Source organism: Oryctolagus cuniculus, chromosome 15 (assembly GCF_964237555.1).
Source record: "Oryctolagus cuniculus chromosome 15, mOryCun1.1, whole genome shotgun sequence".
NCBI lineage: Eukaryota > Metazoa > Chordata > Mammalia > Lagomorpha > Leporidae > Oryctolagus > Oryctolagus cuniculus.
The window spans coordinates 44918640-44938459 of record NC_091446.1 but is presented as its reverse complement, the minus strand read 5'-3'; the positions used below and the strand labels follow the sequence as shown (position 1 = coordinate 44938459).

General features: G+C 41.0%; 1 protein-coding gene across 3 annotated transcripts in view; it reads right to left on the bottom strand.

Annotated features, from left to right (window-relative positions):
• The window catches only part of PRKG1 (protein kinase cGMP-dependent 1), a 1363231-nt gene that overhangs the window by 403195 nt on the left and 940216 nt on the right, over positions 1–19820 (bottom strand).

The window sequence follows — 19820 nt, the reverse complement described above, 5'->3', positions numbered from 1 at the left end:
AAGTGCTTGGGCCATATTGTGCTGCTTTCCCAAGCATGCTAGCAAGAGAGCTGGATCAAAAGTGGATCAGGCAGAAGAACTGGGGATCACAGTGGGTGCAAGCATCATAGGTGGCAGCTTAACCCGCTATGCCACAACACCAGCCCCTGCTATGGACTCTTCAACTTCCTTAGTCCTGCTAATCATGCATTTCATTGCAGGTGTCCACTATCTGCTTCCAGAACAAGTGTATGGCAGTAGGGTAGCAAACAAGTTGAGCCATGTGTTTATCCTCAGCACTGCGGTGAGTCCTAGTTTTTTTTTTTTTTTTTTTTTGACAGGCAGAGTGGACAGTGAGAGAGAGAGACAGAGAGAAAGGTCTTCCTTTTGCCGTTGGTTCACCCTCCAATGGCCGCCGCGGCCGGCGCGCTGCGGCCGGCGCACCGCGCTGATCCGATGGCAGGAGCCAGGAGCCAGGTGCTTTTCCTGGTCTCCCATGGGGTGCAGGGCCCAAGCACCTGGGCCATCCTCCACTGCACTCCCGGGCCACAGCAGAGGGCTGGCCTGGAAGAGGGGCAACCGGGACAGAATCCGGCGCCCCGACCGGGACTAGAACCCGGTGTGCCGGCGCCGCTAGGCGGAGGATTAGCCTAGTGAGCCGCGGCGCCGGCCCGAGTCCTAGTTTTTGATGGCTTTCATGAGTATGGCTGGCACCAGTGTTATCACATGCGCCTCAAGGCTCACCATCCTCAAATTCTTAAAAAATGTCTTCTTTGAATTTAAGTGGAGTTTCATCAAGCAGTGAAGTAACTTGGAGCTTGGCTCACGTGTCATCCAACCTTCCATCACCTTCTGTATTCCCAAGACTAGCTCTGAGCTGCGCACACCCACAGGACCCTGCCTGGCCCCTCTCTTCTCATTTTCATCTACTGACCACCACTGCCCATGGCAGGTGCCTAGGTGCAGGCATTCAAACCCTGAAATGATGCAGACCAGGAGAATACTGGCCACTATCCCAGACCCAGGCTGGCAATGCCATGGCACATTTGAGAGGAGACATAGCGGGGAATGTCATCTTATCCACCAGTTGACCTCATCCAGGTACAAAGGTCATGGAAGTAAAAATGTGGCAATCGGGGCTGGCACTGTGGTGTAGTAGGCTAAGCCTCCAACTGAAGCGCCGGTTTGAGTCCCAGCTGCTCCTCTTCTGATCCAGCTCTCTGCTTAGGCCTGGGAAAGCTGTGGAAGTATGACCCAAGTACTGGGTCCCTTGCACCCATGTGGGAGACCTGGAAGAAGCTCCTGACTCTGGATTGGCCCAGCTCTGGCCTTTGCAGCCATTTGGGGAGTGAACCAGCAGATGGAAGGCCTTTCTGCCTCTACACTCCTTCTCACTCTACAGTCCTCCGCTCTACCAACTGAGCTATCGAAGGGGGAACTCTCCACTCTTTCTCTTTGTAACTCTACCTCTCAGATAAATAAAATCTCAGGGAAAAAAAAAAGAAACCCACGGATCAGAAGACAAGCAGTTCTATTGTGAACAACTATTTGCTGGTACAGAGAAAAGGGAGAATGATGGGAAATCATTTTCACTGGAAACAGAAGCTTTGCCTGGCAGCAGGTAGAAGGAAAGGGAGAGAGGGAGAGGACAGCAGTAGAGGGACTCAACCTGATATGTATGCTGAAGACCGCAACAAGCTCATGTGCCCCTGTTCAATATGCAGGAATTCTGTGAGATGGATGAAGTAACTGATTGCTTGCAATCAATCAATCATGATTGATATTTATACCACAGACATCACTACATTCAGGGCTGCAGAAGTTTATGGGGGCAGACCATGGGGCAACATGAAAATCAAGAGTATTTTATTTTGTAAGCAAAGGGGAACCATTAATCGGCTTCACATGGTTCTTCGCTAAAATGAATCTGATGCCATTATAGACTGAACTGGAAGGGAAGCCAACAGAAGGAAAATCAGCAAGTCACTGCAACAGACAAAGTGAGAAAAAAACAGAAGGAAAAGAAAGTTGTAAGGCACTACGAAAACATGCATTCACCTGGGTAGCTGCTTTGAAGAATTGGAGTTATTGATGAGGATAGAGGAACTACAAAAAAAAATCTTACAGTCTACTAGGGAGACATTTCTGCTAACATATACAGAAAAGAGCATATAAAGAAATGGATTTGACACAATGTTTAGTCCAATTTTAAACACATGGGTTTTAGGTACCACACTCAGCCCAAAGCTATTCGGCTAAATAGGAGTTCAAGAGTTAAGAAGTGAGAATCCAACTGGAGATAACACAATAATAGGAATCATCTACTTAGAATGAGAGTTTAAGGAATGGATTGGCTAAGAACAAGGACGAATAAACAGGAGACCAGTGGGTGAAGGAGAAATTTAAGGGAAGAATGAGCTAATGGAAGGTGAAAAGAGAAGTCAATAAAGATGGGAGATGATACTCACCAAGTTATTAAATAATGATTTAGTCTAAAACCATGCAGGAACAGGAAATCCCTAAAGTGTCATATATTACTATCATTAAAAATCTAGTATAGGAGGATTTAGGAAAGTAGCAATCCATCAGTTCACACCATGTCATTGATTTGGAGAAGTACAACATCCTATTTCTAGTTATGCAAACATTGCTACTTACAAAAGCCTTGTGAACAGAATTTATGGTCAGAATTTGATTGATTAGGACAAAGGCTATTGCAAACATTTGTTCACTGACTTTTCTTCTAAACTGGACAACTACTGCTTGGAGGAGGTATAAGAAAGAACTCGGAGAACCACCAGAGATCTTGGTTGTTCAGGGAGAAAGTCTTACCTGTCGCTTTGATTTTCTTTGCAAGGTAACAGAAGGACGGAGTATTGCTTTACTTCAGTCTTACTGTTGAAATGTTTCTAAAACATCCAGGTTGTTTTCTAGAGTAATTAGTGATATTTAACGTAACTAACACAACCCTATTCTCAAGCACGTTGGGTAACAGTTTGTCAGTTAAACAAAATCCTTGATTCAAAATTCAAACTCAGTACTAATGAGATTCATATGAAATTTATAAATACTTATCTTTATTAAATATATAAAATCATTTTCTCTTTTCTCTCTTCATTATTGTTATAGGTCACACTACATAAATATGTACATGGTTTCTTTGCTTCATGCCAAAGATTTTTCTTTTCATCTTCTATCATCTCTTGGAACATCATTCAGAGTGAATAAATGATAGTGAACTAGGTAAGATCTTTGAGCTTAAGGACTGCATTTATCCTTTTATCTCCTGTGCATAGCTTTCTTTGATTCTGATACTTTCCACTTTCCCCACGAGTTTCATTTAGAATGCTGGGGTTTTTTTCTTGGCTCTAGAGCAATCACAAAGTAACCCAACCTCTACTTAAAAAACAGCAGCAGGTATTCAGGAAGGTCATAATGGGCCAAAATTGATAATGAATCACATAGCCCAAGATAAACAATACATTTTACATTATGCTGAATTCCAGTAACATTAAAGCCATGGTCAAATGTATATAATGGGGCCGGCGCCGAGGCTCCCTAGGCTAATCCTCCGCCTTGCAGCGCCGGCACACCGGGTTCTAGTCCCGGTCAGGGCGCCGGATTCTGTCCCGGTTGCCCCTCTTCCAGGCCAGCTCTCTACTGTGGCCAGGAAGTGCAGTGGAGGATGGCCCAAGTACTTGGGCCCTGCACCCCATGGGAGACCAGGATAAGCACCTGGCTCCTGCCATTGGATCAGCGCGGTGAGCCGGCCGCAGCGCACCAGCCGCAGCGGCCATTGGAGGGTGAACCAACGGCAAAGGAAGACCTTTCTCTCTGTCTCTCTCTTTCACTGTCCACTCTGCCTGTCAAAAAAATAAATTTAAAAAAATGTATATAATGCAGTGGCTGGGTTCCTAGTTATGCTTGGACATGACAGGCAAGGGAGACTATCGCCAGAAAAGTGACTGAAGGGACAGAGACTTAACAAGGAGGAGCAGGAGAGGAAAGAAGTAAACACAGGTGAACCATAACAGCTGATACGCAAAGAACATTCCCTACAAATACACACTGGGAGACAGACTACCTTTTAAGTCGCTCAGAGTAAATAGCACAGGTGGTGTCAGGTTTCATAAACAATAAAGAAATATATTAAGAAAGGTGCAATCATAACATGTCCATATCAAAATGAAATGCTTACTACTAAAGCTGAATATTCATAAAATGCAGGTTGGATTGCAAGTTTTCATTTGAAAGCATTTGAAAATAATCAGTCCATAAAAGAAAAAGAGCCAATAAATATCATAAATACAAATAGAGCAATAAAATTATTCATTGGAAAAACAAACCTGGGAAAATGCCCTAAGCACATTTAAATTAGAACAGAAATTTCTCTCATATTCTAGTATTCCTTCTCTATCAACTCCCTCCCCTCTCTATGCACTCATTATAACAGAGTCTAATTTTTCTCTGATGTATGCAGCAGAATTCTCACGTTAAAGTTCATGTCCAAGGATTTTAATAAACATTAATACAGGTATTTGGACTTTCTGGATCTCCAAGGAAGCTTGTGTTATTTGTGCAGGGAGCTGGCAGTTGTATGACAAGCTTATTTCAAGAGAAACATTTCTTGAAGAAGGTAGGCAGTCCTCCAACTATCTTGCCACAAAGGGGAATCTTCCAGGGAGTCAGAGGTGGGCAGGACACTGGAAAGCTATGAACAACTGATTCTTAGGGAGATAATAAAAGCAGCAGCAGGGAAACACAGGTCTCAGCCCTGTGGCATAGTAAAGCTGCTTCCTGCAGCTCCAGTATCCCATATGGGCACCAGTGCCTGTCCTGCCTACTCCACTTCTGATCCAGCTCTCTGCTAATTGCCTAGGGAAAACAACAGATGATGGACCAAGTGCTTAGGCTCCCTCACTCACATGGGAGACCCAGAAGAAGCTCCTGGCTCCAGCCTGGCTCCAACTCGGCTGTTGCGGTCACTTGGAAAGTGATCCGGGGATGAAAAACATCTTTCTTTCTCTCTCTTTCAAATAAATAAAATAAATCCTTTTTTAAAAGTCCAGCCTAATTATTTTCTGTACTCTACAAGTGGGAAAAAAAGAAGAGAACTTGAATAGGTTTAAAGGAAATAGTAAGATTCATTTTTCCTTATATTCCCTATCAATATCTCCCTGACACAATCATGCTTCTTACTGTTTTTATGCAAAAGCAGAATTCCTCTGGTTTTTTTCAAGGCACTTTTATAAACAGATCCTACCTCCCCTCAATTTTCTGTTCTTTTATACTCCCTTCTACACACACACACACACACACACACATTCTAATCAGGGTCACATCCTCCTGTACTATGGACAACCGTGGTTGTTGCTGTCTTCACCTTCACTGTCTTCCCCTGCAAAGCCAGCTTCCTCATATTCAAAATAAAATTCTCTCCATGCCTAACTCCTTGTTTTCTATTCCAAGATGCCTGCCTATACTGCAGAACCATTGAGTACGATTCCACTGACAGACATTATTCTCTATTCTACTTTCCTTTCACAGATCGCACACACACACACACACACACCAAAAAAATCACATAAACACTAGTGATTCAAAAGGCATTGTGCCACACAGGCTGTGTGTTTGCAATGACAAACAAAACCCCAAACTCAAGGCCATTTATATGTACAGAGGTAAGATACAAATGAAATTGTACTGTAGATTTCTTTTTTTGAATAAAGTCACTAAATTTTTCAAGTAATGTTAACTTTGCCTTATTCTCTCTTGTTCTTAGCAGATTGCTTAGAATTTGATGACTTCTCATGTCCGTCTTTTTTTTTAAGGATTTATTTATTTGAAAAGCAGAATTACAGAGAGAGAGAGAGAGGAGATTTTCCACTTGCTGTTTCATTCTCCAGGTGGCCACAACGGCCAGGGCTGGGTCAGGCTGAAACTAGGAGCCAAGAGCTTTACCTGGGTCTCCCACATGGGTAGCAGGGGCCCAAGCACTTAGACCATCTTCTGCTGATTTTTCTAGGCCATTAGCAGGGAGCTGGTTTGGAAGTGGAGCAGCCAGGACACAAAAAGGCACCTATATGAGATGCTGGCATTGCAGGAGGCAGCTTAACCTGCAATGCCACAGCGCTGGCCCCTCATGTCTAATTCAAACCTTTGAACTTTTGTACCATATTCTATGAAGAATTTGTATGATCATCCAAAATTCCTCCTTTTGTCTACCTGCCCCTCATTCTGCTGCTTCCTTGGTTTTCCAATTCCCAGGCAATGTCACCTTTAACCAGTCACCAGAGCAGGGCTATTTCCTGGATGCCTTGTGTCCTCCATATTTAATTCAATCACCATGTCCAGTTGATTTTGCTTCCTGCCAGTCTTTCTCAAGTTCATCTACATCTTCCATTTTCTCTGCTCTGGTCTAAGGTCATGCCATCATTATCTCTCCCCTGGTCAATCACTCTGCCTCCACCCCTCTCGCTTCCTCTAGTTCCTTCTCTCTATGCTTCCTTGGTGCCTTTTTTTAAATGTACATTCAACTATACTCCTGCTTGGAACTGTTTAGTAGTTCTTAGATACCTTTTAAATAAAATCCAATGACCTAGCATAGAACATACAGCCCTTCACACATATTAACCCCCTACTATCCTCTCCAGGCTACCTGCACCTGCTTTCATAGTGTCAACATTCTGGGATGTCGAAGCTCTTGAAACTCCCTAAACTTCTGGTGTTCTTACTTCTCTTTTTGTGTTCTATTCCTCTGTCCAAAATGATCTTTTCTCCCCTTTGAAGTTTTTGGAAGACTTAATTAATAATGATTGTGCCCTAAGTGTACAGTCTTCTCTAAGAACTCTTTTCTGAACTCAACCTATTCCTTATCCCTCATATTCAATCTCTAGGAAGGATTGGCTACATTTTCTTCACCTCTTTTTTTATGTATATCATCATTAAAATCTAAAATAATTGCCTGTATCTTCCACTAGACCAAGGTGGTGGGGGTTTATGGAAAGAAATTTGATTCTATTCCAACTTTGTCCACCTACCTGAAAACACACTTCTGGCAGAAAGTTTTTCTTAATCAATGAATGAACGCATGTTTAAGTATTTAAATATTTGTTGTTCAACTGATACCACATTCTGAACAGAACAAAATTTTCTAGTATTCATTAAAAGCTTCACTTTACTTACCAAGGTAAGATTTTTTTAACTTTATATACCTCATGAGCAGAAATAAATTATCAACTTACTGGTGAATTTTTCACAATAAGTTGATGAAGTTACAAATCTCACCATAATTAGTGGACCTAGAAATTGCCTGTGTCATCTGATTTGTTTCATTCAAGGTTTCTATAAAGAAAATGTAAGCTAACAGCAGATATTTTAAAATATTCATCATTCCTTTCTGATAGTTGTAATTATATTGATCTTCAACTATGCTTAGCAATACTTCCTTAATTCTAAGGATGACAAACACTAATGCCTCTTTAAATTATAGGTTGACATATAAATTTATAGGCTTAAATACAGTCCAATGTGATCTATAGACCATTCTATGATTATTTAAATGAGAACAGTAGTTTTAATTTTCTCATACTATGTCAGTGCTATCTCTGAAAATTATTATTACAATTTACATATATATAAGAGAGAGAGTATTTAATGTATTTCACAGCCATAAATAAACTTTTTTCATGTAGCCAACACATAAGTCAACAGTTATCTCAAGTTCTGTAAGTTCTCTTTAAGACAAACAAAATCTAAGTTCACATTACAATGATGTGACTCATGCAAATTTCTGGGACAGTGACATGTGTAACTAGCAATGAAATAATATCCCAGTTTCAACCCTGTAAATCCTTAATACTGTGCTCTTGCTATTTAATCTATAGATTATGTTCTATATTCTTTTTTTTAAGATTTTGTTTTATTTATTTGACAGAGTTACAGACAGTGAGAGAGAGAGAGACAGAGAGAAAGGTCTTCCTTCTGCTGGTTCACTCCCCAAATGGCTGCAACGACCAGTGCTGTGCCGATCCGAAGCCAGGAGCCATGTGCTTCCTCCTGGTCTCCCATGGGGTGCAGGGCCCAAACACTTGAGCCATCCTCCACTGCCTTCCTGGGCCACAGCAGAGAGCTGGACTGGAAGAGGAGCAACCAGAACTAGAACCAGCACCCATATGGGATGCCGGCGCTGCAGGCGGAGGATTAACCCAGTGTACCTTGGTGCTGGCCCCATAAGTTCTATATTCTTACAAACATATATTTTTAGAAAATTCACACAAATAGCATGATAAAAGAACAGAATACTTACAAATAGAAATATATCAACTGAAATAGAACTCAGTCAAAAACACAACTGTAAATCATTTTTCCACAGTACAAGTTACACCAAATTATTTCTGAACATTTAGAACTGAGTTCCAAGAAAAAGATCCTTAGATATAGGTGTTGTGTAGTACTTTAACTGCAGTTTTATGGCATCCAAAATATATACATGGGCATACCTGAGAGGATCTTTCAGCAATATTTAAAGGAAATACATTTTTTCTCTAATATAAGGCAGATTCGTGAATGAAATAGTGAAAACCAAATGGATTTGCAGTCCTAATCATACGTTTATCAGCTTCTTAACTTTTCAACTCTTTCATACTCACCAAAGTGAAAACTATACTCCTGCTTTTAAAGGAACAGTACTGGGGCTGGCGCTGGGCAGAGCAGGTTAAGCTGCTGTCTGTAGCACCAGCATCCCACAGGGGCACTGGTTCAAGGCCCAGCTGTTTCAGTTCCTATCCAGCTCTCTGCTAATGCAGAGGGTGGCGGAGTGCTGGGGCCCCTGCACCCATGTGGGAGACCCGGATGAAGCTCCTGGTTTTGGCTTGGCCCGGCCCTGGCAGTTGCAGGCATTTGGGGAGTGAGCCAGCAGATGGAAGATCTCTCTCTCTCTCTCTCTCTCTCTCTCTGCAATTCAGACTTTGAAATAAATAAATATTTAAAAAGTAAAGGAACAGTATTTATATATGTAAAAATATCCTCCACTAAAATATAGTGCAGCTTTATAAACTATAAATTGATTCATTATAAGCTGATTTATTGATTGCTATTATATTATTTATTGATTATAATATTTAATAAATCAATAAATTTATCAAGTTTTAAATTGGTAATAAGCACCTCTCTGATGGTATGTTTAGATGAGAGTACAAAATGGAAGCAGTCATAATTCTGCATTTATGCTATCAAACTAATTTAATCATGGGTTTATTTTACTAAGGGTGTAGTACTATAGCACTTTGAAAACTCACAATATTTTCATGATGTAAATTATTAATGATTATATTTCGAAGAAATGCAAGTGTTCTCTGGTAATGCAGAAAACCCCAGAGGTATTCAGAAATGTTCCAAAGGCTGTGAAATCCTCCCATAATTTATCAGTATAGTTGGTATACAATGTGAATGCTTTGCCTTTAACAAATTCAACTTTCATTTATATTTCATAATTCTGTTGGCCCGAGATGACTATCAGCAGTACATATTAACTGATTTACAGCTTTGTAATCTATGACAAAGAATAAAGTGACAGGAAAAACATTTTCTGTTGATGAATAAATACTTAAATAACATCAGGGATTTATGGAAAACAAATATCAAGATACAGTCAAGACATTTATTTCCTAATCAGACTGGCAACAAGTTATTCCAAAATTTTTACTTCACTCACACTAAATGAATGATGCAGAGATAAGTGTTTGGTCTTCTCAAACATTCTATTGCTGGAAAAATAAACTTTCCATTCAGATATTAGCATGTCATGTCCATCCTATCATAAATAGACTCGATATTCTCATTTCAAGTTTTAGGAAAATGCCATATTTTAAATGGATATTAATGGATATTGGTAAAAAGACATTTATCTATGTAACTGTATATAATATTTTTAATATGGAATGTTCTTAAGGAATTTGAGACAAAATCCATTATTCTGTGATTACTACATGAGAGATGGTGAATTAGTTTATATGAGATATATCATGTTTGATACTATCTAAGTCAGTACATTCTAAATGCTTTTTCAACATCACAGCAAATACAGAACTACAGTAATATTTATCAAGACTGGAAGTAAATGAACAAGTAGGCTTGCAAAGAAAGGCAACTGTCCCAAAGCTCCAGCTACTCTCAAGGCCAAGGGCAACAGTAGCTCAGTAAACTTCACATTTATGACCTGCTATGGCACAGCCCATGAGAAACTCACAATACGATAGTGGGAAATAGCTTTAATCTCTCATGCCAACTTGAAACAGCTGGTAGTGCTGTCTGTAATATGAGGTGACTGGCTTATTCAAATTTGAACAGGACACTGCCACTTTAAAACTGAATATCTTGTCCCAGGAATCACCCTCAGTCCCAGGCACACTTGGGACAGTGGGCCACCCTATTCCATGGGATCCTGGGAAGAAATGCAGACATTATATCTGGGATCAGTTCCAAAGAAATGCCACAGTTTGAGGGATGAAGACAGGTGCATATGAATTACCTCCTTGAGTCCAAGGAAGTCCTCTGCATATGGCTGAGATGCAGAGATACAGAGTGGAGGAACTGAGATGAAGCAAGATGTGAACGAAATATCAAGTAGCATGAAGGCTCAAGTCAAGGTGACTACAGAGGAGTGGAAGCTGTTGGCACAGGGTGAGAAGAAAATGAAAATGTTGGTTAAAATATGACTCAGGCATAGATAGTACAAAGTAGAACCAAAGGTCTCCAATAAGAGACACATACTTCAGCAATGCAGCCAGGTGAATGTTGGCCCACTCTTGCCAGGTAGTGCTGGTTGCATCAGGAGATCTTTCTAGCCCTCGGTTTCCCTCATACTGCTCTCTAGAAAGTAGTTCTCTGGAACACTAAGGTTATCGGGAACATCATTCAGATAGATCTTATGAACTCTGGAATGCACGGTTGGTTCCAAGTAATCTATCTGGGGATAGCAAGGAATGGTGGGGAAAAGATGGTGGTACCAAGCAGTGGAAAAGTGATGTTAAGTAAAAGGAGAAAAGAGGCTATGAAATCAATCATCTCAGATACTTCCAAATCACCCAGGCACTGGACTTTCAGTACAGGATGCATCTGTATGGTACCCACAGTGTAATGATTATGTCAGTGATACTGTACTGGAGACACTGCTGTGAATTGAAGCACTTCCACAGCCAGTCAGTGTAATTCCGAATTAACATACAACTCATTCACTGCTGTATTCAGGATTTCACTACCCATATGGTTACAGAAATATTTAGAGTTAAAATACATTTGTGTGAATTCACAAATCACAATTTCAAAATTGATTATGTAAAATCACTATGGTTATTTAGACAGCTCACAAACTAAGATTTATCTGCCACTTTTAAAACAAAAAGCATACCTGCCATGATTTACAACTCTACATCTGATCTGCTATATTTGAGACATTTATGAAGATAGGGGAGTTGCAGTCAGACGTGGAATTAGCCACCTGTCATTAGCTATTCCATAATGGCAAAATATAGACAGAATGATTCACTTAAGACTGCTACCCAAATAAAGCATTAAAAGGAATTAATGCAACAGAGCTGGGTAATTTCTGATGAATAAAAAAGATTTCTAATAAATAAGAAACAGTAACAACTTCAATGATTTCTTTTATAGATACCTTCCGTGTTACAGTCCTAAGAAAGGCATGATAGAAGTAGCAATCAATGTGAATGGAAGGGGAGAGGGAGTGGGAGAGGGGAGTGTTGTGGGGGGGAGGGAAGTTATGGTGGGGGGGGCGATTGTAATCCATAAACTGTACTTTGGAAATTTATGTTCATTAAATAAAATAAAATAAAAATAAAAAAAGAAGTAGCAATCAAATTTTATCATATCTATGAGCCAGTTCAAGGTGAAACTCATTCTACTCATATTAACAAATGCTCCTATTGAGATCCTTTACCTAAATTCTACTTTTCTAGTCTTTCTACCATGGGACAGTAAATTTGCTCACAGAGAGCCTTTGCTTAGCTGGTGAACTCAGAAACCAGACCTACTGAATCAGAATGCCTGCTCTCTAATTTTGTAGTTGTGTGGTCCTGGGAGAGTAACACAGCTTTCTTCCTCAGGCCTCATTTTTCTCACTTGTAAAATGGGTCTACTAATATTTCCTTTGCTCAGACAGAGTAACAGAAACATTTGTAAAAGTACTTACATCATTTGCTAGGTACATGTGAACAAACACATAAAAAACTTAATGAATGAATTCTTGCTTTCAAGAGGTTTATTTCACTTTTCACATTATTTGTAGACATCAGTTGACTTCTTTAGAATTTACCCTAGCAGTCTATTCAGACACCGAGTTGAATGAATATTCAGTCCTACTCCAGAGCCTTTGCTTTGTATGCCTTCAATTATCTTGCTTCCTCTGGCTTTTGCCCCAGTTATCAAACCAGGCTATCCCTGCTTTCAATTCTCATCTGAAATGGGACCTTCAACCAAGTTCAATGAAGTCCTTATTTTCTACTAAAGAGAAATCCACTAATACAACCTTTCTCAACAAACCTTCATCCCCAGCAGAGTTGCAACTCCAGGATGGAGTCTCAGGGTGCAACAGTGATGAGCACAGGTATTGTTGTTGCAACTGTCAGTGCCACATGTCAGTTCCTGCTTTTCATGTTCTGTTGAAATGCTAGTTCTGTACTCCCTGCCTGATCTTCAAACTAGGTGTGGCCGTGTGATTTGCATTGGCAAGTAAAATGCCAACAACAACAACAAAAAGCCACATCTCTTCTGGACAGAAATGTTAAGTGATTCACTCTACATGCTTTCTTTTCTGCTGACTCAGCCTTTGGCAACATTCCAGATAATTGCTCCTGCATGCTGGGTGTCAGCTTTGAAAGACAACAAGAGTCATGTAGCAAGAGAGAGGAATCCACTTTCCAACTTAGAGCCGGAAGCTTTGTGGGTCATTTAATTCCCCCACAGCATAACCTCATTTATTTTGACTGAAACAAATATGCCCTGAATTAAAAGCACATCTGTGAACACCCCAGCTCTGCCACCCATACGCAAGCCCTGAGAATACTCACTCAGCCTATTTTTAGGGAGCTTTCTTTAAGTTTCCGTCAACTTTCTCATCTAAGCAAAATAGTGGTGCTGTGATGCAACTCATGCACCATGAGGATAAAATGGCTAACACAATGTGCAATGAACTAGTATACTACGCACCATATGATGTGGAGGCAGAGGTGGGCAAGAGAGACTACACCAAAAACATCCCCTAACTTAAAATGCAGTAGGGTAAATTAAATACATAACCAACACCATCATTCACAATGGCAAGTATAAGAAAGGAGGTTCATGCAAAATAGTGTGGAATTTCAGAGGAATATTTTTCCAGTGAAATAGTGTACAGAGTGAATGACATGGCATTTTCATTCAAAAATGGAAAAGTTGTAAAAGATAATGATCAAAGGGATTGGTGAGTGGAGGCCAGGAGAATATTTCAGCTGATGGACACAGCATGCTGTAACTGCCATGTGCATTTGTGTGAGAATATCTGGGGCTGAGTTTCAATTTGGTTATGTCACATTGAACTCTCCATCCTTACGTCAGCCTTCCTTTTCCTTGCGATCATGACTAGGTCAAGAGCTGCATCTAATTTGTAAAAGTATATTATCTACTTAATTGAAAATTAATCATTATGTGAAGGGGAAGGGGAGAGGGAGTGGGAGAGGGGAGCGTTGTGGGTGGGAGGGAAGTTACGGGGGGGAGGAAGCTACTGTAATCCACAAGCTGTACTTTGGAAATTTATGCTCATTAAATAAAAAAAAAGTATATTATCTACTAATAGAGTGAAAATTATAAAGGAACACTTGGTAACCTCTGTTGGGGACTACTAACCTAAAGATCTCTTATTCTCTTGATGTGAGACTTAAAAGGGTTTTGGGTTAAAGCTCAGAAGAGCACTGAAAGTCTTATGTGTCTTCCTGAGTTTAACACCTCAGCCCACAGTCCTGTTTCCACAGGTGTGAGTGTATATTACTTCTATAATTCTACGCAGAATCCGGGTCTTTGAAAAGAGCCTCTGAACATCTGTGTACATAGACATTTGAGCACCAATTTTGAAGGGAATCAAATTTATGAATTTAAATCAATTCCAGGTCATTATGCAAATCTCCAGTTCAACATGCACTATCAAGAATATTTCTTCCTTAGTGTCTGTCATTTTCTCAAATAAGCAGAAGCGTTTGTTCCAGCAAATAGGCCACATTAGAGAGGAGAAGGGGCGGGAAGGCAGTGTTAGGGCTATCTGTTGGTAACAGCTTCTTGGGAAGCAATTAGTGGGAAAATGTTTACAACATGAAGGGAAAGGCCTGTAGCACAGAGTCGGTTGAAAATGCTTTTACTAAATGAAAAGTCTAAGCTCTTTGATGGTAAGGATCATGTCTTGCCTATTTCACACTGCCCCTAACACTACAGTTCTGGAACATGGCAGGCACCCAACATTTACCAATAAGAACCCAGACGCTCAAATGCACAGGTGTGTGACTATGACACTGTCAATGTAAAATGTATTTTAAAACAAATTTTTGAAAGTTTGAAGTTTCATGTTGGAATGTCTAGGGATCCAAACACAGTCATATCAAATCATATTTATATTTTGGTCAGATTTTAAGAAAACCCTCAATTTAGTTAATCAGGTAATGATAACCAGGACAAAAACATGTTTTCATTTTTCTTTGTATACAATGCTGAGTACTTCCCTTTTTGTCATTAAACCCCAGTATTCATCAATCTGGATTTTTCTACCTTCAAACACACACAGACTTCTCATTTGTGACCACGACAACACAGAGAATCTAGGTGATGGCGTCTATAAACATTTTCCTTCTCCTTCAGTAGAATCAGTCTGCTGTTTAGCACATCTTCAGCATCCTTAGAGATGGGGGACCACGCTTACAAGAATGTCCTCGCCACTGTCTTCATCAGCACCCTGTTTTACGTGTCCTACCTAAGTGGCTACATTGGAGAAGAAGTGCAAAACCCTCAAAAAAAGCTTTGACAACCTGACTCCAAAGAGAAAGGCTTTCAACACAGCTTTACATACTCTCATAAGCAGTTTATTTCTCTCGTCCTGATGGCCCCAGGAAAAAAGACAAAATCAAGACACATACAAACAAAACAAGGATTGATTAGCTATTCTCCTCATCCCCAACTGCTGTTCACTCTGCAGGAAAAAGAAAATCACAGTCTACAGCTCAGAACCCCACTGATTAGCACATGTGGCCCTTCAAGGGGGGCAGCCTTTTTATTCTGTGGGCCTGCCCTTTAGTGTTTGCTGAAATTGGAGGGGAGGGCGATTCTGAAGTGTTTAAAGGTGATTTATAAAGCACGCATTTACACTGGCCCCAAACAATGTAATAGATATACAAAGACACTGGAAAGAGTAACACACAACGCTGAGATGAGCATCATTACTATAATTAGTTGCTCTCAAGTTCAAGGTACTAGTTCCATTATTATATAGTGAGGCCCTTGCCTGTGTAGGGGATTGCTAGAACAAAGAAAACTCTGGATTAAGGCATTTCTTAAACTGTCTAGTTCCACTACTCACTGCAACCCAGAGAGATCCCTCCAGAAAACAAACCAATTTCATGCTGCCCCAAAAATTAATGTGTGGAAATTAGGCTAAGATGACACCTGCAAAGGCTAAGCTATGTTGCAACTCCGAGCTCGACCACGGGAAGGAACACTTGTTACACCTGCAGCGGCAGCTGCCAAGGTTAGCTTAACACTTTCTATGTTTCTGGAATTGTTCTAGGCCCTTCACTTATAATATTTTATTAAATAATCACAAAGACATTATAACGGTTACCTTACAGAAGGGGAAACTGAAGCATAAGGGTTTAGGTGAATATGAGAAAAATTCTCACAGCTAGCAACTGATGGGACCAGGATTGGATTCTCCGTAGAGTGACTGCCCAGTCTATGACCTCCCATGCAATATCAGCAAGCAGCTCTGTAGTAAATATCAACAAGCACGTACTCTGCAACTTCAAGGATGTCTCACCTTTGCCTAGTGAGTACACGGCAGAGCAGAATTCCAGCCTGGAGTGGTTTGGCTGATTAATGGCCTGCCAGAGACATGCACATCCTACCCTCCAGAAGCTATAACCATCACCTTACATAGAAGAATGGACTTCATAGAAGGAATTCAATTAAGGATTTTGATATGGGAATTATCCTGGATTATCTGGCTGGGTTCTAAGAGTATACTAGGGTCCTTAAAGGGAGAAAAGCAAGAGTCAGTGAGGGAGAAGGCGGCGATGTGGCAATGGGAGCGGACATTAGAGGGATGTGGCCAGACCCATAAGGGAGCCTGCAGCTGCAGAAGCTGGAAGAGACAGGGACAAAGGCTCCCCTGGAGGGCCCTTCTGAAAGACAATGACCCTGCTGCAGCCTTTATTACAGCATGACACCTGGTGGACTTTTGCCTCCAGAATGGTAATGTAAAAAATGCATATTTAGGAAGCCACTGAGTTGCTGGTACTTTGTTACAGCAGTAGTAGGGAATCAATAGATTTGGGAAATTTTTTTTTATTTGGGGGATAGGGGTACAGAAATCCAATAAATACCTTTTTTTTTCAAGATTTATTTTTATTTATTTGAAAGACAGAGTTACAGAGAGAGGTAGATACAGAAAGAGAGAGAGAGAGTCTTCCATCCACTGGTTCACTGCCCAGATGGCCACAATGGCCGGAGCTGTGCCAATCTGAAGCCAGGAGCTTCTTTCTGATCTCCCACATGGGTACAGGAGCCCAAGCACTTGGGCCTCTTCTACTGCTTTCCCAGCCATAGCAGAGAGCTGGATAGGAAGAGGAGCAGCCGAGACTAGAACCAGCGCCCATATGGGATGCCAGCATTTCAGGCTAGGGCTTTAACTCACTGTGCCACAGCGCTGGCCCAATAAATATCTTTTTCTACATCACTGAGCCATCAGGAATTGATCATGAGGACGGCCTATGTTTCACTGTTTTCTAAATAGCAGCTCTGAAATTCCCAATTCTCAGGAAAGCATTCAGTTTAGGGAAAACTGGAACAGTTGGTCACCTTATTTCTAAGTGAAAATATCAGAAATAAAACGAACAGGGGAAAGCGATTCATTGGTTGAGACACAGAAGCAAATTGAGTTTCATGTTTGCAAAATGTCTAGCTTGGACTGAAAGAACTGATGTGCTAAAAATGTAACTAATTGTATCCTTCATGGCACAAGGCAGCAGCCACTGTTCACATGGAGTAGCAGGTGACAGCTGCACTCGACTCAGCCCAACTGCTGAAGCGTGGGGCTACCTAAATATCAAACTCAGCTTTAAGATGCCAGTGAGAAAATGTTTTCCCCTTCCCTTCTCCCCAAGAATAGCTCCAGAGTGTCTGATAGGCAACTTACTGGAAGACTTAGCAGATGAAGGATAGGGAACAGGCCAGGTCTCAGTCAAAACTTGCCTGGTACCTTCATTCACATCCAAAGATGGAGAGCGCAGATGAACCCTTCAAAGTACGCCCGGCTCTCACCCCTTTTTTTTTTTTTTTTTGACAGGCAGAGTGGACAGTGAGAGAGAGAGACAGAGAGAAAAGTCTTCCTTTTGCCATTGGTTCACCCTCCAATGGCCACTGTGGCCGGCGCGCTGCGGCCGGCACACCGCGCTGATCCGATGGCAGGAGCCAGGTACTTATCCTGGTCTCCCATGGGGTGCAGGGCCCAAGGACTTGAGCCATCCTCCACTGCACTCCCTGGCCACAGCAAAGAGCTGGCCTGGAAGAGGGGGAACCGGGACAGAATCTGGTGCCCCAACCGGGACTAGAACCCAGTGTGCCGGCGCCGCAAGGTGGAGGATTAGCCTAGTGAGCCGCGGCGCCGGCCTCACCCCTTGTTCTTAACCCGAGAATCAAGAGATAAGCTCCTAACACTTCTAAAAGTAATCACCTCTGACAACATTATACTGAAGGATTAAGTCAAATGAAATTGCATTAAGAAAGCAATTTATTACTTGCCATCGCTGCTTGCTTTAATTAACACTATTCTCTTTGTAGTAAACTAACTTGATCAGGTATAATGCTGTTTTCCCTCCATCTCTTCTGGTTTGTTGTTTCAGTAAGGTACCTGCACTGTGTTTAAATGATGGTGGGTCTAAGTCTTGCACTCAGTATACTTCTTTGCATACTTGTATTTATTTCTTTAATTTAAAAATCCAGGCTATCTTCCCACTAAACTAGGTTCTTTTTGCTTTTTACTTGTTAAACTGTAATTGAAATTTAAAATGCTATCTCAAAAATAAAAACAGTCAAAGAGAGAAACAAGGAGGGAGGGAGGGAGAAAAGGAGAGGGAGAGAGGGAGGGAGTATCATGTTCTTAGAATTTTATCTACAGGGGCTGAAGTTGTGGTGTAGAAGTTTAAGCCTCTGCCTGCATTGCTGACATTCCATATGGGCACTGGTTCAAGCCCCAGCTGCTCCCCTTCCGATCCAGCTCCCTGCCAATGTGTGGGAAAGCAATGGAATGTGGACAAAGTCTTTGGGCCCCTGCACCCATGTGGAAGACCCAAAAGAAGCTCCTGACTCTTGGCTTCAGATAAGCCCAGATTCAGCCATTGTGGCCATTTGGGGAGTGAACCAGTAGATAAAGACTTCTCTCTCTCTCTCTCTCTCTCCTTCCCTCCCTCCCTCCCCCTCTCCCTCCCCCTATCCCTCTCCCTCTCTTTCTGTAATTCTGTCTCTCAAATACAGACATCTTTACAAAAATAAAGTTAAATTAAATCCCCATTTTTCCCCATATGCCACATACATTACAAGTTTTATGTACACAGGTCAGGAGGAATTGACAACTGCATTCCAAACACTGTGCATGGGGAGATTGAGTAAAACAATTGTTTTTGAAATGAAAACAACTTTTCCAAGTCTACATTTTACCACTTGCTGGCTGAACAATAAAAATTTTTTAAGTTGGAAAAAGGGACAAATGCTTAAGACAGCAAACTTACAAACACCTCCCAAATGACAATAAAAGACCAGTGTGTGATTAGATAACCAGCTGTGGAAGAGTGTTCAGTACAGTAGAGGCTGCTTCTCTCCCAAATCAGCCTTTTCCTGGAGGCTTTTACAATGCCCAGATCACACATTTGGCAATAAATGTATATGGTGCCTGCCTGCAGAGCACAGATATAAAATACCAAATCCCATGAAATGGTGTACAGTTATTTAGCATTTTGAATGGTTATTGTTTTCTTGACTAACACGCATAAACTATTACTGCTAAGATGGCTAAGATGCATGAAGTCAGTGCTGACTGCTAAAGGTTGATGAGTCTAAAGAAAATCCTTCTAACTATGTTAGAGTACACAGCATACTATCCCAAAATTCCAATGGTGCACAATGCACTTCCCCACTTGCGCTATATACATAATAAAAAGCATTTCTGTTTCCTTGACATTCGCTTGTTCTGCAGGTGTTTTGGTTTATGTAAACACATAACAGAAATCTACTCATAGCAGATTGCCAAACACTAATTTCCCATTTGGGATTTGGATGCTTCTCCATAATTTTGTTTCATTTTTGAGGTTTACACACTCATTTACTATACCGTATTCACAACTTAGCATATATGCAGTCATTGGCACATAGTAGATGCTGCAGATACAATTATTAAAACATCAATCAGTACTAAGGGGAGATACACAGAGGATAACAGAAAGAACAGTTGGTTCTCTGATCTTAATTTGCAGTATCATTTGGAAAAAGATACCACATATCACAAGCCCTTGATTATACTTATTATCAATAAA